This window comes from Silene latifolia, chromosome Y (genome assembly GCF_048544455.1).
Source record: "Silene latifolia isolate original U9 population chromosome Y, ASM4854445v1, whole genome shotgun sequence".
NCBI classification, from domain to species: domain Eukaryota; kingdom Viridiplantae; phylum Streptophyta; class Magnoliopsida; order Caryophyllales; family Caryophyllaceae; genus Silene; species Silene latifolia.
In genome coordinates this window covers 436,202,337-436,225,639 of record NC_133538.1, presented here as the reverse complement: position 1 = coordinate 436,225,639, position 23,303 = coordinate 436,202,337, and the positions used below count along the sequence as shown (strand labels likewise).

Here is a 23,303-nt window from a genome sequence, read left to right as displayed (position 1 = left end):
GATTGTAAGATATAACCCAACTCAATCCATCACAACAATAATTGCTTGCTTATAATTTGAGAACATGTTTGTATGATCATATCCCATGATTCCCCTATGAACCCATGACACCCTAGTGCCTTTAATCAATTGTTTACACCCCTTATTTTATTTACCTTGTTAGTTTATTTTCATTGCTATTTTAGTTTAGTAACCTTCTACATCAACCCAATTTGTGACACCCCTTAGACACTACTAGTTACAATAGAATTCTCATTTCAATACCCGTCCCTTGGGATCCGACCTTTAATTGCCTCTTTACTAATTGTAGAGTTGTTTGTGAAGTATAAATTGTGTTTTGTATCGACCATTGACCAACGACCACATATGCTTAATTTGTGAAACGAAATGGACTCGATCAAAAATGGCGCCGTTGCCGGGGACGGTGTTTAATTGATTTAAGATTTCTTTTATTGTTTTTAGTTGTGTCTTTTTCACCTTGGGGAAGTAAAACTCCTCAAGGTTTGTTCTAATTGTTTTCGAGTTGTTTGATATTTTGCATGTCTAGAAGGTTACAAAGAGATTTGTTACCTTTTGACCGTGAAATCGAAAGAACCTTGACGAATAATAGGAGACTTGTTAGGAGGAATTTGGGAGGTGTTGGTGAAGTTGTTCAACCCACTAGTGAGTTTGTCAATCCTTTCGCAATAGAAGGAGAAGAGAACCCATTAAACAATACCACACAAAATCCACCTACAATGCCTAAATTCTCGTCACACTCTATACCCACCGAGGAGGATCTACCAAATGGTACTCCTACCCCACAACATCTCACCGGAAACTTTATTGCCAAGTCCGCCTTCATTCAACTAGTTGAGAGGAGCCAATTCGGGGGAATGCCTAGTGAGGACCCTCATTCTCATATGGAAACCTTTTGCGATTATTGTGAAGCTATCTCTCAAACGGGCGTGACTCAAGACCAAATAAGATGGGTCTTATTTCCTTTTTCGTTAATCGGCACCGCAAAGCAATGGTTGAAGGGCCTTGATAAGGCCACCCTTGGAATAGATTCTTGGAAGAAGCTAGCTCTAGCTTTCTACAAAAAATTCTACCCACCGGAAAAGACCAATATGCTAAGAGCTCAAATTACGGGTTTTAAGCAAAGGGATGAAGAATCTTTGTATGAAGCTTGGGAGCGGTTCAAAGGTATTTGTCGCTCATGTCCTCACCATGGACTTAGCGAATGGTTTTTGGTGCAACAATTTTGGAATGGTTTATATGAAGATTCAAGGAACATTCTCAATATGGGATCAAATGGAATGTTCACCGAAGTTGATGACAATCAAACATGGAACAAGATTGAGGAAATGGCGGTCCATAATTCACAATATAGTAGGCCTCGCAAGGCTACTAGAGGAGGAAAGTATGAAGTGGACACCGTTACTCAATTGGGTGCTCAACTTAGTGCTCACATTGACACAATCAACTTGAAGTTTGAACAAGCTATGGCTAGACTTGAGGAAAACTCAAAATCATCAAAGCATCATGTCAATGCCATGACGGCATCCTCATCAATCCCAAGCGGGATATGTGAGAATTGTGGAACCTTGGGTCATGACTCAAGTGAATGTAGGGGAACAACCGAACAAGTTAATGCTTTCCAAGCTTACAAAAGTGGTACCCCTTATTCAAATTTTTACAATGAAAACACCAAGTTCCATCCAAATCTCTCATACAAAAGCCAAAATGTTCAAAACCCTCAAACAACATACACTCCACCACCCATGAGAAATCAAAATCAAAGACCCTTTTACAATCAAAACCAAGGCTACCAAAATCAAAATCCATACAATCACCACAATGACCAAGGTTTTGATGTCCAAAAAGCGGTCCTCCAAATGCAAAAGAATCAACAAGAATTTTTCACCCAAATGCAAAAAGATAGCCAAGCAAAAGACACCACCATCAACAACATTCTAGCTCACACCAAGATGTTGGAAACACAATTGACCCAACTAGCATCTTCAAGCTCACAAAGACAAAAGGGGCAATTACCACCTCAAAATAATCTCCCTAGACATGAAACGGTTAGTGCCATTCACTTAAGAAGTGGTACAAGATATGAGGCACCAAAGGAGCAAGTTGGGGATGAAGTTGTGAGAGCTAGTGAGAATGAAGTTGTGGTGCAAAGCCCCAAAGAAGGGGAATCATCAAAGGAAGAAAGTTCAAAGAAAAATGAAGACAAAGCCAAAGAGAAGGAGCCCATTGTGATTAGACTTCCTTTTCCAAGTCGTCAAGCCAAGCCCAAATTTGATGATCAACTTGGAAAGTTCATGGAAATTGTGAAGAACTTAGAAGTCTCAATTCCTTTCACGGAATTAATCAATCACGTTCCGGCCTATGCAAAGTACATGAAAGATATCCTCACAAAGAAGAAGTCGATCCAGAAACTTGAGACTATCGCCTTCACTAAGGTGAGTAGTGCAATACTTCAAGGGAGTTCACCTCCAAAGTTAAAGGATCCGGGAAGCTTCTCAATACCGTGTACCATTGGCGACACAACGATCAACAAAGCCTTATGTGATCTAGGGGCTAGTGTGAGTGTCATGCCGTACTCGGTGAGTAAAAGGTTGGGAATGGGAGAGCTTAAATGCACCAATATCACTCTTCAAATGGCCGATAGATCGACGAAGACACCATTAGGGATATGGGAAGATGTCCCCGTGCGAATTGGGAAGTTTTTCATCCCGGTGGACTTTGTCATTGTTGATATGGAGGAATATTCCAACATTCCAATCATCTTAGGAAGACCTTTCCTACACACCGCGGGTGCGGTGATTGATGTGAAACATGGAGAGCTCACTCTAGAAGTGGGAGATGAAAGCATAACTTTTAATCTTGACAAAACCATGAGAGCTCCTCGTTTGCATGAGCCATGTTTCATGATTGATCATTATAGCCGGAAAGATGAAAGGAAGAAATCGGAACTCCAATGGAAGAAGAAAATTGAAGATGCTCCATTCAAAGAGCAAGTGAATTGTGACAAGGAGAGCTTGCAAAGCTCATCAAAATCAACCAAGGAAGAAGATGATGGCCTCATTGGCCAAGAGAAGAAATTGGGAGAGTTGTCTCCATCTAAGCAAGAGATTTTCAATGATCAACTCAATGAAGTTTGTGGTCTTTGGGACGACGAATTTGAAGGGATCTTTAATCCCTACATTGGGCATGCCATCGATCATGATCAACAACAAGGGCCACGGTCTATTGAGGACCTCTACCATAACAATGAACAAGCTTTTGATTACTTCTTCAAGGTGTTGAGCAATATCAACAACACCTTGAACATGCCCCCTTGACATCTCATCAAGAATGAGAGTTTGGTGGAGTCCTCCCTAAACCACCACTTGTAAATATTTCTAACTCCCTAACTTACATTTCAATTTTTGTATTGCATTTTTGTCATTTTTGGATTTTATTTACTTTGATCAAAATAATTGTCATGTAAGAGAGAAGTGAGGGAGGGACTAATGATTTTAATTGATGTGTAGTGCTTTACCTTAGTGTGGGGATGGCAATTGCCTAGGCTATTCATGCCTTAGTAGTGCCCCCACAATGAAGAACACAAGATTTGAAAGAAAGAAAGAAAGAATGATAAGGGAATGCGTTGGTGCACGGATGGAACTGAATCCGTGTACACAAGGACCAATCCGAGCGGATTCCTGAGAATCCGCCCGTCTGCAGCAAATCCGAGCGTCCTGCTAAGAAGACGCCCGTCCTGAGCTGTGTTGAAATTGCAAATTTCTTGACTGTCAAAGAATCCGAGCGGATTTCTGGAAAGACGCCCGTCTCACAGAATCCGTCCGTCTTTTGAAAAAGACGCCCGTCTCAAAGCTGAAGAAAAACAAAGAAAAATCTCTCGGATCGAAATCCGTCCGTCCTGCACGAAATCCGCCCGTCCCATCTCAGAAGAATCCGAGCGGATTCTCCAGAATCCGCCCGTCTCTAGGCGGGATTTTGAAAATTTTGAAGCTGTAGAATCCGCACGGATTGCGCCCAAATCCGCACGGATTGTCCCTGCGTCCTAAAATTGTCGAATTCTTTAAATACCCACCCCACCTTCATTCATTCATTCATTCATTCATAAACACTACCCATAACATCAAAACCCTCATCCTCTCCATCTCAAAAACAAAAACCCTCAACAAAATCCACCAAAATCAAATCAAACCATCTTTCAAACAACAAATCAATCACTCCATCTTCATTAACAATCAAAACCAAGAACAAATTCTTCAACCTTTGAATCGATTTTTGTTTCTATAAAGGCAAAGCCTTTCACCTTCAAATCGATTTGGGCATTCTACAAATTGAAGATTTTTGACTCTTTACTTGGTTAGTTCATCAAATGGCAAGAACAAAGGGAGCAACAAAGGCACCAAAAGCAAAGGCTCTCTCTCAAAGGCAAAAAGCTCTACAAGCAAAGAAAGCTTTGGCAATGGTGGTATCAACACCAAACTTGGTAGTGCAACAACAACAAAAAATTCCTATGGAAGCATCACCTTCTACTCCGGTAATCGATCAACTCTTGCATTTTCCGGAGGTAACATTCATTTCCGATACCCATAGAAATACATTTGTCAAGTTTGCTATGAAACAAATCCAATCCACCAAATTCATATGTCAAGATGCCTTAGAGAAGTTGGGTGTTCTTGAACAAACAAGAGTCTTTTTCAATGCCATGGGTTTGAAGAAATTGTTTGAAATGAAGGAAGTAACATACCCCTCCCTTGTCTTGGAATTCTTAAGTTCTTTAAAAGTGACAAAAGTTGAGAATAGGGAAAATATTGAGTTTCGTCTAGCTAACACTAGTAGACGCATTACCTTTCCGGAATTGGGTGAAATTTTGGGTCTTAGCGATGAACATAAATTTTATAAGCAATATGGGAAGTATGATCCCGAGCCTCTTTGGGAGGCAATCTCCGGGAAGAAATTTGAAGATTTTCATGCTTGTCGTGCTCTTTTGGTCCATCATCCGGGCATAAGAATATGGCACAAAGTTGTGGGAAATACCATAATTGCTAGGAAAGACACCAATCATTTCACGGGACTCGATTTTATTCTCCTTGAATCAACTTTGAATATTGGAAGAATTCATACCAAGCCTTACAATTCTTTGAGGCTATTGGTTGATAGATGGCTCCATGTAGATAGTGGGAAGAAGGGTCAAACCGTTCTTGTTAATGGCGGCCTTGTCACGGTCCTAGCCAAGCACTTTGATCCTAATTTCAATAAGGATAGCAAGTACAAGGCTAAGGATGGTGGCCATCTTATTGATATGTCCATCTTGATTAACAAGTTTAAGTGGGTTGCTCACAATCCCCTTGATACCAAGTATGGGTGGCTTACTAGTGAGGCTCGATCATTCACTTTACCCGCAAAGATTTGCCGTCTTAGTGTCCACCGGACCAACTATTTACTTCCCCTATCCGAAGAAGCCGAGTACATCATTCAACAACAAAAGGGTGATCATGAAACTCCCTCCTCTTCCATTGTTATACCACCTTACCCCTTTGTGTATGAAGAGTTCAAACCGCAAGGAGTTGAAATTGGAAAAGACTATGTCACTCTTCTTATGCAAGCCATGCACAAGCAAGCTTATGAAGATCGGAAGAATGCATATTTGGCTCAATATCCTCCCCTCCTACATCTAGCTAGGCAAGGACTCCTTGATCCATCTTGTCCTTTGCCTAGTTGGGCGGATAGAGAAGCCTTATTTCCGGGTGCATCTAGGGACGTGGTGGAAGACAATGAGGTTGTTGGAAATGGTGAAGAAATTGATGATAATATTGAGGAAGAAGCAAGTGGAGATGAAGAAAGAGATGGTGAAGATAATGATGAGCAAGATGATGGAGAAAGTGATGAAGAAAGTGCCAAGGAAAGTGGCAATGTGACCGCTTCTCATGAGGGAAGTGGTGATGATAATAGCATGATGGAAGACTAGCCTTGGAGACTCCTACTCTCCCACGGTTTGTCTATATCTCTTTGTATTTTATTTTCATTTTGATCATTGTTGGTTTAGTCCTAGCAACATCAAAGGACTCACACCTCGGTTCCATTGAGGTGTTATTTATTGTTCCCATTTTTGAAAATCCAAAATGACAATCTAGTTTCATGCATAGCATAGTGTGTGCATGAACTCCCCCATGCTTTGACATTAGCAATAGTGTCTTATTCGGTTTGGGGAAGTTAATGCATACACAACGGGAGGTAATCTAAATTATCCTCTCCGTCATAACAAAAACCATGCATCATGTAGTATAGCTTAGTGTAGAATTGCATTTAGTATAGAAATCATGCATCATTTTGCATAATTTCCATCATTTTGGCCATTGAGGACAATGCCCATATTAGTGTGGGGATGGGAATTCTAACACTTAACTTTTATTCAAAAACCATAAAAATTGAAAAATTTCAAAAAAATCATAAAAATTTAAAAATTGAAAAATCCAAAAACAAGTTCATTTCCTTTGTATATATTGTCTTGTATATATTGTGTTTGTTTATCCTTGTTCACTTTGATTGACTACGCCACATCCGAGACATGAGGATATTGAAGACCGCATGGTATGATCTTTCCAATCTCCTTTTTCCTCTTTATGTTAATGACTATGTGGCTTTATTTTGATTGATGCGGTAAAAACAATGTGAACTTAGGACTTGCATTTAGTTTATATGGCATACTAGTTGGTAGAATCATTTGCATTAGGATGTTTATATGCTAGTTGCATCATGGCATGTAGTTGCATGTTTAGAAAAATTTTGCGAAACCGTCTATTTGGGAAGCTTGACAAGTGTATATAGGCCCTAGTAGATGCTTTTTATTCTTAAGACTTTGCTTGTTAGAATACTTGTAAAACACCCTAGGATGTGTCATGCTAGTATCCTTTGACCCATGGTTTAAGGCCTAGTCAAGAGTACCTTGTGGTGTGATAACTCCTTGGCTACCGTTTATTCCAAGGTGACCCTTGAAACCATGCATACTTCTATCATTCATCCATGTTCTACCACATTTTTGTCATCAAAGGGAATGGGCACAAAACAAAAAGAAATCAATTTGAGTTCAATGAAATGAAAAATGAAAGAAAGTTTGCAAAAATGCATCAAAAGAAAAGAGGAGCAAAATAGACTCCTAAAGCTTCAAATACAAGGCACCCTCGTTACTAATTGGGGTGACTTTGAAAATGTTCAAAAAGAAATTCAAAAAGTTGTCAAGTATTGAAATGCCAAAAATCAAAAGAAATGGCAAAGAAAGTGTTCTCAAATGTCAAATGCCAATGAAATTGGGGGGAAAACAAAAATAAAAGCAAACTCCCAAAATGAAACTCAAATATCTATCGATCCCTTTATCCATCGTATCCATTTTTGTGCATGGTAGAGAGGGGACGACCCTTCTTCTTGTCTAGGCAAGAAGGGGAATTCCGCGATCCTCCAGTGTTTCTAACACCATAGGGAGTCTACTCTTGACAAAAGCATTTAACGATTGAGGACAAAGGTACCCTAGCTTGACACATTTTGGAGGTGATTTATTGGTATCCTTCTAGGCTTAGTAGTTTGAACAAATTGCATCTATGAAGGATTGTGTACCCTTGAATTGCTTCCCTTGTAGATAATTTCCGCCACTTAGATGAGGAAAGTGGCTATTCTTTTTGTAGATGCATCCATTATGTGTTTTTGTGTGCTTAATGTTTGGATGTGTCGCCATTTTGGCAAGACCCACCTTGCCTTGCAAGAAGGCATCCTACCTCATGGTTGTCTTGTTGTGAGTTGAAGGGGCGGAGTGAGACCCGCTAATTGTCTCATATCGGCTATTATTATTAGGTTAGGTTAGTATTGGTCCTAGTCTTTGTCACCTCTTTACTCGGGACGAGCAAAGGTTCGGTTTGGGGATATTTGATGTGACCATAATTGGCGCATATTTAGCCCCGAATTACCATTGTTTCCATGCTTTTTAGTGCCTATTTGGGTCATTTCTTATCTTTAGTTCTTTGTTTTGCATATTCTTTGAGATTTTGATCCCTTGGTAGGAAAGGAGTAAGAATCTTGCATTTTCATGGCAAAACAAGGCTAAATTGATCATATTCAATGACCAAGCATCAAGGAGAGACAAGACTATAAGGCCTTTGTACATAGCATAGTAGAAGAGCAATGTTGAGAAAAGGATCCTTGAGTCCCCAAGGAAATCCCCAAGGAATTCATGAAGAAAAGGGAAGAAAAGAAGAAGAAAAGATGCTGCCAGACAATCCGAACGGATTGTACACAATCCGTCCGTCCGCCCAAGCCCAATCCGAGCGTCCCTCAAAGGAATCCGCTCGGATTCCCCCTCGCCAATCCGAGCGTCTTGCCCAAGGATCCGCTCGGATTCTCCAGCCCAGATCCGGCCGTCCCGACTCCCATCCGCACGGATTTCAAGACAAAGACGTTTTCATTCTTCAAGCTACGATAAGAGAAGCCCTTCTCTCGGAGAATACCGGAGTCTCCTTGCTCAACTTAAAAGTGTAATTACTAGTTTAGCCCTTAGTTAACCCTAATGCATCCTCCCTAATTTTCACTATAAATACCCCATTAGTCTAATTAGAGGAGCATGTTCTTCTTATCAATAATTAGTGTAGTTAATATTAATCAAATCTCTCTTCAATATTGTAATCAAATATTAATCAAGTTTTAATCCAAGTTTTAGTTCTTTAATCTCTCTCTTGTTCTTCCTTTATTTTGGGTAATTGAAGATTATTTGGGTTATTATTGGGAGATTGACAACCTCTCAATCTAAGATTCAAGTACTTCTATTATTCTTGCTTTATTATTGGAATCATTAGTAGGTATAATCTCTTAATCCCTTTTTAATTATTGCTAATTACTTTCATTTATTCATCATGTTTCATTATGTTAGTATGATTGACAACCTTTCTAGCATGATCAATATGATAATGAGTGAGTAGTCTCTTAGCTAGGGTTTAATGGGTGATTAGGGGAAACCAACATGGGGAATGATTCATGCTTAAATTAATATGCTTTCATATCTTATTTGCTTGCTTGTTTTGATCTTAATGCATGCACATGTTATATTTGATGAAATGCTAAGCCTATGAATCCTTGCATTTACTATCATCTTCTATCCTTTCAACTTGACTTGTAAGACATAACCCAACTCGAGTCTTGTTAGACCATGCATGTGTTGAGTAGGAAAGATTAAGTCGACTTGTAGGTGTTGTACAATCTAATCGATTCGGCTCCGGGACCCAAACTTTCCTAGGATTGTAAGATATAACCCAACTCAATCCATCACAACAATAATTGCTTGCTTATAATTTGAGAACATGTTTGTATGATCATATCCCATGATTCCCCTATGAACCCATGACACCCTAGTGCCTTTAATCAATTGTTTACACCCCTTATTTTATTTACCTTGTTAGTTTATTTTCATTGCTATTTTAGTTTAGTAACCTTCTACATCAACCCAATTTGTGACACCCCTTAGACACTACTAGTTACAATAGAATTCTCATTTCAATACCCGTCCCTTGGGATCCGACCTTTACTTGCCTCTTTACTAATTGTAGAGTTGTTTGTGAAGTATAAATTGTGTTTTGTATCGACCATTGACCAACGACCACATATGCTTAATTTGTGAAACGAAATGGACTCGATCACCGCCCCTGCCGCCTTTTTTTTTGGGTTGTTGGTGGTGGTTGCCAACGGTTAACCATGGTGGTGGTGGGGTGGTGGAGTGTGGGATGTCGTGTATGTGGGGGCTGTGGTGTGTCGGTGGTTGTGGGGTCTTTTTTTTTTTTTTATTTTTTTTTTTATTTTATCCAGATCTGGCCGTGGGGCGAGTGTGGTGATGGTGGGGTGGTGAAGTGTGGGATGTCGTGTATGTGGGGGCTGTCGTGTGCCGGTGGTTATAGGTCTTTTTTTTTTTATTTCTCCAGATCTGGCCGTGGGGGTGAGTGTGGTGGAGCCATGGTGGTGGTGGGGTGGTGAAGTGTGGGATGTCGTGTATGTGGGGGCTATCGTGTGCCGATGGTTATGGGTCTTTTTTTTTTTATTTCTCCAGATCTGGCCGTGGGGGTGAGTGTGGTAGAGCCATGGTGGTGGTGGGGTGGTGAAGTGTGGGATGTCGTGTATGTGGGGGCTGTCGTGTGCCGGTGGTTGTGGGTCTTTTTTTTTTCTCCAGATCTGGCCATGTGGTGGGTATGGCGGAGTGGTTTTTGGTCGTGGTGGTTGATGGCGGTTGTGGTGACTTATATTGTGGTCTTTTTTTAAGGTTTGCTTTTTTTTTTTTTTTGGGTTGGTGGTGGTGGTGAACCGTGGAGGGTGTGGGTTGGATGGGTGGTAGCCGTTTCCATTTTTTTTTCCGTCTTCCATTTGCGGCGGTGGGGTGGTGTAGTCATGTATGGTGGTGGGTCAGGCGTGGGTGCTGGTGGTGGTGGTCGGCGGTGTCGACGTGTGTTGGTGAGTCAGGCGTAGTTGTTGGTGGTGCTGGTTGGAGTTGTTGACGAATTAAACTACGTAATCACCATTAAAGTTTCACACTTGACCATTAAAGTTTCGCTTGTAAACCGTTAAAGTTTCACTCCTAAACCATTAAAATTACAATATGTAAATTAGAGAAATTACAGATTTTTACATTATTACATAAATTCAAAATTTTCAATTGAAAACGGACTAAAAAAAGCTAAAGTTTCACTCGATACCATTAAAATTTCACTAGTTTAACATTAAAGTTTCAATCATAAATCAATGAACTAAAAAAATATTAGTCGCAATTAAATTATTACATAATTCAAAATTTAATACGACCTACAAAAATAAAAGTTACACTTTTAAGTATTAAAGTTAGAGTTGGCATAAAGGGCCGCGGGCTGGTGGGCGGCACGGCCAGGCATGGCCCACGGCACGGCACGACCCGGTCCGGTGAGAAAATCGAGGAAGCACGGGCACGCACGACTGGGATTGAGACGGTCATGATAATTCTTGATGGTCTGAAACTTTTTGTTGTTATCATACACAACAATGAAAACATCATCAATTCAAATAATATTCAATTCATTACCTGAATTGCAAGCAAAACTATATTCAATTAATTTTGACAATTTCTATGAAATATAAATTTTTTGTCTTTGTTTGTTAGAACCATTATTATTGGAGGGTCAAAAATCCAAAAAAACAAAAAAAAAAAACTTTGTTTTTGAATTCAAATTATTGGGTTTTGTCTCAAGTTGCAAACATTTTGGTGTTTAAGTGACTGTTTGAGAATAATCAACTAGTTTGGAAGGTTTGTAAAAGATCAAATATTGTGGGTTCAAGTTAGATTTTGATTTAAGACGGTCTCACTGCGAGACGGTTTATTTATGTAACGGGGTTATTTGGGTCAATGATTTAAGGGATTGTTTTGTTTGATTGAGTTGGAAAAAAGAAGTGGGTACTGAAAATGAGTGGAATAGAGCAGAAAAAAGTGAAGCAAGAAAAAATTGGAAGTTTAGAGAATAATAATAATGGTGTTGAGAAGGTTATGGTGGTTGTAAAAGCATCAAAAGAAGTTCCAAAAACAGCATTAGTTTGGGCGTTGAGTCATACTCCCTCCATTCAACTCCACTTTACAAGTATTCTATTTCCGTCCATTCAACTCCACTTTACAGGTTTCCTTATTTGGACATGTAAAAGACATTTCTATCCTTATTGAAAATCTATATTTACAAAAAATGCCATTCATACCCCACACAAATCCACCATAAAACTCACCTTTATATTTTTTTAATATCTTTAACCCCACCATTACCTTTCCCTATGTACTTTTAATAGTTTTTTTAATCCGTTTCTTAATACCCGCGCAAAAAGCAATGTTGCAAAGTGGAGTTGAATGGAGGGAGTATTGTTCAACCTGGCGATTGTATTACTTTGCTTCTTGTTGTTCCTCCTCCTAGTTCAGGTACTCTCAATCGATTGTTTGCCTTTTTTTGTATTCGGTGGACTCGGGAGTATTTTAATCGAAGTTAAACAAATGATTGGGATGGAAAATGATTTTTTCTTGTTTTGATTGTTGCAATGCAATTATTAGTTATTATTTGGACTTTTGGAGTTGTAATGATGTCTATGGTTGAAATTGTATAAATGTTTTTATGTAATGATTGATGATGATGATGTCCAAGCTTTTATTCCCTTGACATTAATTTTGATGTTTGTCATAATTTGTTGATAATTGACATTTTATTGTGAAGTTTGAAATTTTTGGTGTTTGTGATTTGTGAATTCAAAAGTTAATAGGTGAACTCTTTTCATAAAGTTGGGAATTTGTCCAACTTTTATAAGTTTCAAATGTTTCTGATTTGTTTGATGATGACATTGGCTCAAAATGTTGAGGTCGATTTAAAAACTACTCCCTTTGTCTCAGTCATTTGTTTACCTTAATCAAAGGTAAATGGATGATTGAGACGGAGGGAGTATTCATTAAGAACACCGGCTGATGTGAATGTATGAAGTATCTGACTGAATACATTCGATTGCGGTTTTTGCAGGTAGGAAATTATGGGGCTTCCCTAGGTTTGCTGGAGACTGTGCCAGTGGTCATAAGAAGGCCCTTGTAGGAACAAATTCAGATCAGAAAATCGAGTTGACTGATTCTTGTTCTCAGATGATTCTTCAGTTGCATGATGTCTATGATCCAAACAAGGTTGGTTTGGTTATACCATGTATATTATACTCTCTCCGTCTATGAATAAAATAGTTGATTCTTATTCTGAGATGTCCGTGAATAAACTTCTCGATTCTTATTCTGAGATGTCCATTAATAAACTTCTCATTTCAGATCTTTACTTTTTGCTGTTTGTTATTTGTCATTATATTCTGTGATCCCGTTTATCTTTCATCAACTTTCATTTATATGAATTACATTCGCATATGTTTTATTTATTCAACACTATCAAGTTTATGCACGGACCGAGTGAGTATTATATATGTGTTTAGGCTTTTGATGTTGTCACAATATGCAGATTAATGTGAAGATAAAACTTGTTCCTGCTTCTCCTCTTGGTGCTGTGGCTGCTGAAGCCAAGAAATGTCAGGCTAGTTGGGTTGTCATAGACAAGTAATTTCTTTCTCCTATTTGTTTTTCTTGCGTTTTTCGACATAGAATGTCGTAGAAAAGTAAATTATAATGATGGTTTGATGCAGGCAGCTTAGACATGAAGAAAAACGGTGCATGGATGAGCTTCACTGCAACATTGTTGTCATGAAGCGTTCTCAGGCAAAAGTCCTTCGATTGAATCTAAATGCATCCCCTTCAAACGAGCTTCAATTAGCTGGTCCATCGGGTTCTCGGGGCGATGAAACTTCCATACGAGGACCTCTTGTGACCCCTAGCAGTAGTCCTGAATTATTTACTGCAACCGAAGTTGGAAGTTCTTCTGTGTCGAGTTCTGATCAAGGAATGTCGCCTTTTGTTGCTTCAGTAACAAGTAGAGAGTTGAAAAAGGAGGATTTAGTCATTAGAAAGGATAGTAGTCGGGATTTTGTTGTTTCAGACTCTGAGTCAGATGATGAGGACTCATCTCCATGCTCAACAAGTTCAAGTATTCGACCTTGGATGGGAGAATATGTAATTTCACATCTAAGATCCTCTCAAAAACGTGAGAAGCAGTCCAATTTGATAGGCGATAACACAGAGAGTTCTCCTGCAAGACCATTGCTCGATAAGTATACCAGAATTGGCCGCGACCCTGAAATCGGATCTAGAAGATTCCGTCCTGATGTTGAATTCAACGAAAGCGTAAGAGAAGCCATGTCTCTATCAAGAAGTGCTCCTCTCGGACCGCCACCACTATGTTCAATCTGTCAGCATAAGGGTCCGGTTTTCGGGAAACCGCCAAGATGGTTCAGCTAATGCTGAGGTGGAAGTTGCCACAAATGGATTTTCGCAGGCTAATTTCTTGGACGAGGGGGGTTTTGGGTCGGTTCACCGAGGAATACTACCTGATGGCCAGGCAATTGCAGTGAAACAGCACAAGTTGGCTAGTTTGCAGGGTGATGTTGAGTTCTGCTCGGAAGTTGAGGTTTTAAGTTGTGCTCAGCACAGGAATGTTGTCATGCTCATTGGGTTCCGCATTGAGGACAAAAGGAGGTTGCTGGTGTATGAGTACATATGCAACAGATCCCTGGACACGCATTTGTATGGTAATATACTTTTATCACTGTCCATTCCGTTTTGCAGATCTTGCTACTATTGTGCAGTATATTTCTTTGTATTGGGATATTTAAATGTTCCAATTTGCTTTCTGAACTTACGGAGCTGAATGATTTCACTATTGCAGGAAGGAATCGGGCTCCACTTGAATGGTATGCATGCCAGAAGATTGCAGTTGGAGCTGCTCGGGGGTTGCGATATCTTCACGAAGAGTGCAGAGTTGGCTGCATTGTTCACCGCGACATGCGTCCTAACAATATTTTGCTCACCCATGATTATGAGCCACTGGTATGATGCAGTAAATTTCTTTGTTTCTCTGCCTGAACGTTTAGCTCTGTCTTTTTACAAGCTAAACTGATGTGGCCCTTCAGGATAAACATATACTCGCATGTTAAGATGGTTATACATAAGCATTATTGTAAGACCGTATGTCATTTATTTAGCAACTTTGTAAAATACCCTTTCCATTTCTGTATGTTCTTCCCAGTTTTCAAAATTTGGCTTGCATATTTTGGAAAGTTACGGAGTATTATTTATAGGGGAATTTGGCTAAATTTCATGTGTTTTTACTATAATTTGGCGCAAAACTGACTTACAAGATACGTTTGTGATGATTTTGACGCTGTTGATTTTTTTCATGTATATGGCAGGTCGGTGATTTTGGCTTGGCGAGGTGGCAACCTGATGGAGACACTGGTGTAGAAACGAGAGTAATAGGCACATTTGGGTAATTCTTTTGACTTTCTTTTATGTGACAATTTACTTAGAGTTGACTGCATGGCTAAATATCTTCTATTGTTATAGGTACTTGGCTCCCGAGTATGCGCAAAGTGGGCAGATCACAGAGAAGGCTGATGTGTACTCCTTTGGTGTTGTACTAGTAGAGCTGCTTACTGGAGGAAAAGCTGTGGACCTTACCCGCCCTAAGGGTCAACAATGCCTAACTGAATGGGTAAGATTTTGTCAGGGAAATGTTCTTTCCACTCCCACATTTGTGTTTTCTATTATTAACGCGTGAAGCATTGGAAATACTCTTTAGGAATGAGTGTAAAATCAGTCTCTGGGAGCGTATCACTGTGTTTCCAATAGTTTTCTTCCTTGGAACAGAAAATCAATTGATCCGATAAACCGTGACTGGGTCTGGAAAGAACAACTTAAAGCAACCTTAAACCTGAATCGAAAATAATCTCGCCCAACAGTAACCATCGCTGTGCTGTGTCTAATTTTGTCTGTATAACTCTTTCTTATCGGTGTGTTGGTATATTTTTGAACAGGCCCGACCTTCGATGGAAGAAGGTGCTATTGAGGAGCTAATTGATCCTCGTCTTGGTGACCAGTATTCCGAACAAGAGGCCTGCTATCTAATGCAAGCTGCATCTATGTGTATCAGGCGGGACCCACATTCCAGACCGCGAATGTCACAGGTATGACAACTGTCAAATTTATCTTCCTTTTTCTCTTTTCATTTTCTGAGCGCCACGATTATATCAACTTGTATTTTAATCTGTGACCAGGTGCTCCGTATACTGGAGGGCGACATGTTCATGACCCACCGAGCGCTATGTCTACTCCTCGCCATGACATTGGGAATCGAAGTGGAAGAATGCAACAAAGACAGCAACAATCATACAGTAGTTCATTGCGGAACGAGGAACCAGAAGGTTACAGGGGTAATTTCTCTGTGGAGTCACTAAGGACAGCTTTATGGGAACGAGAGAAGGCGAGGGCTTCAACCGACTACGATTTGTAAATGCGACAGGGGTTCGGGATTGCACCTTCATATGTCTGTTGCCTTCATTTTTTCGCGATATTCTGCTATATAGTGCCCTATATTTTGTTCTTGTACAGTACTCCGTATATGGTAAGATTGTCATTTTGGGGGCTAGAGAAAGAAGTTAATTGTGTTCAGCTTTTGGTTTTTATTGCGTAGGCAGAATTTTAAGGAAAATTCTAACATGTATTCTTGGGGATCATTCTCAAAGACAAATTCTATTATAATTAAGGGCTTATGCTTTCATGTCGATAAGGTGTGATGAGAAATTTTTCGTTGGTTGCCATAAATCTATCGAAACCCTCCTCCTTTATCCGGACACTCATGCGGAGTTTAGGGCTTATGTCTAAAAAGACAAAAACAGAGTATGATTTATGAGTATGGTTTATGATTATCTTATTTCTTATCAGAATTGCTTTTTCACATATAAATTTTACTCTTTTACATACACTTTTTCATTAACTTTCCATATGATACCCTTTTTACCTAAATCAAAACAAATTAATTCTAATGTGTAAATTTTCCCTAAAAACGAATCTAATTGTTCCAAAATTTTGACTAATACTTCCTCCATTCAATTCCACTCTACCACTTTCCATTTTCTACACTATTCTGATAGAGTAGTTTCAGGAATTAATCGAGAAACCCTAAAATACAAATAGGAAACCCTAGAATTGAGAAGGGAATCGAATTAGGTATTTTATTGAAGAATTGTTGAGTGTTTACAGAGAGAATTACAGGGAAAGATTTAAGAGAGAAATGAATTCATACAAATGATCAAAAAGCTAACTAATCAAATGTGTCTCAGAACTATTTATAACGAGATAGTGCCTCCCAATGTAATTCCCGCCCAATTCCTTGTATCCTCTTTAATGACTGTAACAACTTTGTCAACACTTTTCCGAATGGCTCAATCGAATTTACTAGTTGGTTACTCTTATGATCAGAATCATAACAATCCATCCCCCTTAACGAACAGCTTGTCCTCAAGCTGGAGTTGGATCTAACTGAAAATCTGGAAACCTCCTTCTCATGTCCTCATAGAGCTCCCAGGTGGCATCGGCAGTAGAGGAGTTGGACCATTGCACCAGTACATAAACCACGCCCATATTCCCTTTCTTTGCTAATTTCTGTCCAAGATTGCTACGGGTTCGGCTCTTATTTGTTGTGAGTCATCCATATCGTATAGAGCTCACAGGTTGGTCCGGGCCTTCATGTTTTCTCAGGAGAGAGGTGTGAAAAGTGTGATGAATTTTAGCTTGAACAGGCAGCTGTAACTTGTATGCAACTTGTCCCACCTTGGCAATTACTGGAAAAGGCCCATAATATCGAGGAGACAACTTAGCACAAGTCCTCTGTACTACAGAATGCTGTCTATAGGGCTGCAATTTGACATATGCCAAGTCACTCACCATCAGTTCCTTCTCTACTCTATTCTTATCAGCTTGTTTCTTCATTCGATCTTGTGCTCTTTTGAGATGAAATTTGAGCATCTTAATACATTCTTCTCTTGCAGCTAGGCTTCTATTAACAACTTCCACCTTACTATCACCCAAAGACATATGGAATGTGTCTTTGCAGGGGACTGCCCATAAACAATCTCATAAGGAGTTTTTTGAGCAGCTGACTGAAAAGTGGTATTATACCACCATTCTGCCAAGGGAATCCATGTAGCCCATACCTTGGGTTGTTCTCCAGTCATACACCTCAAATAATTCTCCAGGCATCTATTAAGGACCTCTGTTTGTCCATCTGTTTGTGGATGGTAAGCTGATGACATCAGTAGGTCCACTTGTTGCAGTCTAAACAATTCTTGCCAAAAGTTGCTCATAAAAATTGTCTCTATCACTCATAATGGATCTTGGCATCCCATGTAACCTAAAAATTTGATCCAAGAACACTTGTGCAACAGTGGTAGCAGTAAATGGATGGCTGAGCAACAAGAAGTGTGCATATTTGCTCAATCTATCCACCACTACTAAAATAGTGTCTTTACCTTGGGACTTAGGCAATCCTTCAATAAAATCCATTGAAATATCAACCCAAATTGCCTCGGGTATTGCTAATGGTTGAAGTAGCCCTGCTAGTTGTTGTAACACAGGTTTGTACCTTTGGCATACTCCACATTGTCTCACATAATTCCTGACTTCCCTCTACATATGCTTCCAATAGAAAATACTTTTGAGTCTCTTGATTGTGGCTTGCACCCCAGAATGTCCCCCCAAAGGAGTATCATGCATTAAAGCAATAATTTTCTTCCTTAATTCCTCATTTGCACCTACAACCAGCCTTCCTTTCTTCCTCAATTCGTTATCCACCCAAGTATACTTGTTTTGAACCACCCCATCTTTCAATTGTTGGATTAGGGCATTCAAATGTGGATCATGTTCCCAGCTCCCATGTATCATCTCAATCAAATCAGTGTGTACATGAGATACCAACATAGACATTAACTGTTCACCAGTTATTCTGGACAGGGCATCAGCAACACTATTTTCCACTCCCTTCCTATATTTGATCTCATAATCCAACCCCAAGAGTTTGGGTAAGCATTTACTCTGGAAAGCAGTAGTGATCTTTTGTTCCAGTAAGTATTTCAAACTAAAGTGGTCAGTTTTAATAACAAAGTGCCTCCCAATTAAGTAAGGTCTCCATTTTTCTACAGCAAATATAATAGCCAGGAGTTCTTTTTCATAAGTGGAGAAGGATTTAGCTTTTAAAGAAAAGGCTTTACTGATATAGACAATAGGGTGCCCCTCTTGAGACAACACATCTCCCATACCTTCACCAGAAGCATCTGTTTCTACTGTGAATTCCTTGGTGAAATCAGGCAAAGCCAACACAGGTGCACTGATCATTGCTTGCTTCAGGCTTAAGAAAGCTTTTGATGCTTCAGGAGTCCATGTGAAAGCATTCTTCTTAAGTAAGTTTGTGAGGGGTTTACTTATAATTCCATACCACCTTATAAACTTTCTATAATAACCAGTAAGCCCTAAAAATCCCCTTAGACTTTTCACAGTACTAGGTTCTGGCCATTTAGTCATGGCCTCTATTTTAGAAGGATCAGTGGCTACCCCTCTTTCAGAAATCAAATGCCCCAAGTATTCCACCTCATGGGTACCAAAGATGCATTTAGTCATTTTAGCAAATAAAGTGTTCTCTCTCAACACCTCAAATGCTGCCCTCAGATGGTTGAGGTGCTCTTCGAGATTCTTACTATAGATGAGGATATCATCAAAAAAATACAAGAATGAATTTCCTAAGATAAGGCTTGAAAATTGTGTTCATGAGGTGTTGAAATGTGGAAGGAGCATTAGTGAGGCCAAAAGGCATCACTAAAAACTCATAATGCCCTTCATGAGTTCTAAAAGCAGTTTTTTCAACATCCAAGGGGTCCATTCTGATCTGCCAATAGCCAGACCTGAGATCTATTTTTGAGAAAATTGTTGACCCATGTAACTCATCCAGTAACTCCTCAATGACAGGGATATGAAACTTGTCCTTAACAGTGTTTTTATTCAACTCCCTATAGTCCACACACAACCTCCAAGTGCCATCTTTCTTCTTAACAAGTACAATGGGTGAAGAATAAGGGCTCTGACTTGGCCTAACCACCCCACTACCCAGCATTTCCAACACAATTTTCTCAATGGCATCCTTTTGAACTACAGGATACCTATAAGGTCTCACATTAATTGGGGGTACGCCCTCTTTTAGATGTATTTTGTGGTCATACATTCTATGTGGAGGTAAAGATGTTGGTTCCTTAAAAATATCCTCAAATTCATGCAACAATATCTGAATTTCAATGTGAAAACCCATACCTTGCTCCTGTACCTTAGTAGGTTCAGGCAGAGAGTATGCCTTTATAGCAAAACACTGAGCTGCTATTTGTGAAGTTAGTTTACATAAAGTATTTTGCATTTGCCTTCCCTCCATCCACTACAATGTAGTACTTGCCTTTGCTCCTCTTAATACATGTTTTCTCCCTAGAAACTTGAATTTCATCCTCAACTGACTGAAGTCCCATAGCACTGGACCCAATGAAGTCATCCACTGTATTCCAAGCACCATTTCACACCCACCCAAAGGCACCAACATGACATCAGTACAAAATTCAGCTCCTTGCAGCTTCCATTTAAACTCTTGGCACATTGAGTTACTTACAATGGTCTCTCCATTAGCAACTGAGACTACCAATGGTAAAGTAGTCTTCACCTGACACCCTAGCTTCTTGGCTGTATTGATGTCCAAGAAGTTATGGGTACTTCCTGAATCTATTAGAATATGGAGAGGATTGCCTCTTACTTGTCCAGTGACCCTCATGGTCTAGTAGGTGGTATTGCCAGTAATGGCATTAAGAGAAATCAAAGGAGGTAATGTTTCTGAACTTTGAAATTCTTGGAATGCATGCCCAGCCTCCAACTGAGCACCAGGAATCTCCTTATCCTCCCCTGGCTCTTCCTCCAAGATTGTTATAATTTCAATACTATGCAATTGTGTTGTACACCTATGAGTTGGTGACCACTTCTCATTACATGTGAAACACAAGTTTTTAGCCCTTCTCTCAGCCACTTCCTTCTCACTCAGCCTGGCTGAAGACACTTTCTGACTAGCAGGTGTTTTGTGACTTGCAGACAAGGAAGAAGACGCAAATTTTGGTGGATATGGTGTCCCAAACAGAGGTCGTGAGCTGGGTTTCTCCAAAATTGGTTTAGATTTCTTCAGGAAAGAAGTCACATTAGCCTCTTGCAGCTTTGCCAACGCAAATGCATCCATCAATGTTCGTGGTTTATGCATTCTAACCGTATTCTGGATATCAAGATCAAGTCCCTTCAAAAAACAGCTTAAAGCTTGTTTTTCAGTCAAGTCTGTTCTATTTAACAACCCATCAAATTGTTCTTGGTATTGCTCGACTGTTCCTCTTTGTCTTAAATTCATGATTTCAGCCATTGGGTCATCAAAGGAGTTAGTTCCAAATCTGGCCACTACAGCAGCTTTATACTCAATCCAACTAGGCCAATTCCCAAACTCCCTATTTTCATTAAAGATTGGTGCCAAAGTAAAGCTTTACCCTCTAAATGGATGGAAACCATTTTAACTTTGATGTTTTCAGAAGTAGAATCAACCTCAAAAAATTGTTCACATTTGTAAATCCAACCAAGAACATTATCACCATTGAATTTAGGAAATTCAACCTTCGAAAATCGACTGAAATTAGAATTAGGGTTTACAAAATTACCAGAATTAAGGATTGCAAAATTTCCAGAATTTGAAGCCCCAATGTGATTAGGATTTCCAGAATTCTTCTCCAGATTGACAACCCTAGTGCTCATTGCCACCAATTGACCCAACACTTGTTCAATTCTTGTGTTCATGCGATCAATCTTGTCATTCAACCCTTGTTGCTGCAATTGAATTGCTGCATTCAAGTCTTCCTTGTCTTGATTGTGAATTCGTACCAATTCCCCCAAATTCGCTTCAATGTTGACCATCGCTTCACCCAAATGCTTCACCTTGTCCTCCATTGATTGCGAAGTTTCGTCGATAGCGTTATCAGAGTTTTTCGAGTTTCGTGGCGCCATTTTTGATCAAGAGAATCCAGGAAGGATCTCTGATACCACTGATAGAGTAGTTTCAGGAATTAATCGAGAAACCCTAAAATACAAATAGGAAACCCTAGAATTGAGAAGGGAATCGAATTAGGTATTTTATTGAAGAATTGTTGAGTGTTTACAGAGAGAATTACAGGGAAAGATTTGAGAGAGAAATGAATTCATACAAATGATCAAAAAGCTAACTAATCAAATGTGTCTGTAACTATTTATAACAGATAGTGCCTCCTAACAGAATTCCCGCCCAATTCCTTGTATCCTCTTTAATAGCCTGTAACAACCTGTCAACACTTTTGCTGAGCTGGCTCAACTGAATTTACTAGTTGGTTACTCTTATGATCAGAATCATAACATATTCATATAAGTTAATATTCGGTTTCGATTTTCTCTCAATACATAAGTGAAAATATATTCATGTGAAATCTTTTTTGATTCGTCTTTACGAGTACATTAAAAATATCTCTCTTTTATAATTTTTGCAAATATGTAGCTAACGATATTTACCGCGTAAAACACGCGTTGACAACCGTGAAAAAGCAAAGTGGTAGAGTGGAGTTGAATGGAGGAAGTAGATTGTAATTCTGTAATTAATGAACTAATTTTATTGTTTAGCAATTATTAATTTGCTTTGTTGAGATTATTAGGGTTTATTACTTAGTTAAACTAATTATCAATTGATAGAAGTGGTGACTTGGAAGATATCATATATTAGTGGTGACTTGTTTATTAATTGTTTGACAAATCCGTTTACTGAGTTACTGGAACCATCAAATCGAACTGATAAAAATGGTGACTTGAAAATATAAAACAATAATGGTCAAACATTGGTTATGCAACTGAGTTCGAAAAATCAACTAATCAAAGGACTACTGCTACTCTTAGAGAAATCAGCAATTTTGTGTTACGAGAGGTGTTGTCGGGGAAGGACGAGAATGGAATGGTTTGTTAGAGGGAGCGGGGTGATCGGACAGGTGGAGGAGCGTGCGGAAAAGAGGAGTGCGGGGAGGAGCTGCACTTGTAAGAGGAGGTCGGATGAGGGTAGTCGGAGAAACTATACGCCAAGGTCGGTCGGATTATGGTTGGCCGGAGCACGGGTCGTTGGAATAAGGTTCGGTGGACTGTGGAGGGAGGTGAAGGGAAAAGGTGAAGTGAAGGGAGTTGCAAAAATTAATTGAGAGAGGGAGGAGAAAATGAAGGGTATAATTGTAAAAAACGTATGTGATAGTAATGTTTTGTGTCGGTCTAAGAGGGTGATTTTATCACTCTCGTGTCTTTTAATATGGGTCTTTAAGTGTGCTTTTCCTAGTATTTGGTAATCGTTTATGATGTTGTAACTTGTGCATTCTACCTCGGTTTTACAATTGATTTTGATGCACGAAACCCGAGGGTCAAGGAGAATCTTTCAACGGTCAAGACAAGGCACAAACGGCTCACATGTGGCCTAATATCCAGCTGGGAGAAGTGAGGAGTGAAGATTAGAAGAAATGAGAACAATTGAAGAGGTCAAGTTCTTGGAAATTAGAAGTCCAAAGTGCGAGCCCAGGCGCAGGCTGCGCAAACTAGGGGTGCAGCTGCGCACGATTGCGTAGGCAAGAAGAATTTTGGCGCAGCCTGCGCAGCTCTGTTTTACGGGGCTTTCTAATCCTCTTTTGGGCTTCTTAAGTGGAAATCTTTTTAGGTTTACGTGAATCCCTATATA

General features: G+C 39.5%; 1 non-coding gene and 1 pseudogene across 1 annotated transcript; one reads left to right on the top strand and one right to left on the bottom strand.

Annotated features, from left to right (window-relative positions):
* Positions 1-1,109: 1,109 nt before the first annotated feature.
* On the bottom strand, positions 1,110-1,216 carry LOC141637008 (small nucleolar RNA R71). The gene has a single exon (XR_012541573.1). It is a non-coding gene; the product is annotated as a small nucleolar RNA R71 (small nucleolar RNA).
* A 10,221-nt stretch (positions 1,217-11,437) lies between these two features.
* Positions 11,438-16,204, top strand: LOC141633288 (inactive protein kinase SELMODRAFT_444075-like; annotated as a pseudogene).
* Positions 16,205-23,303: the final 7,099 nt, after the last annotated feature.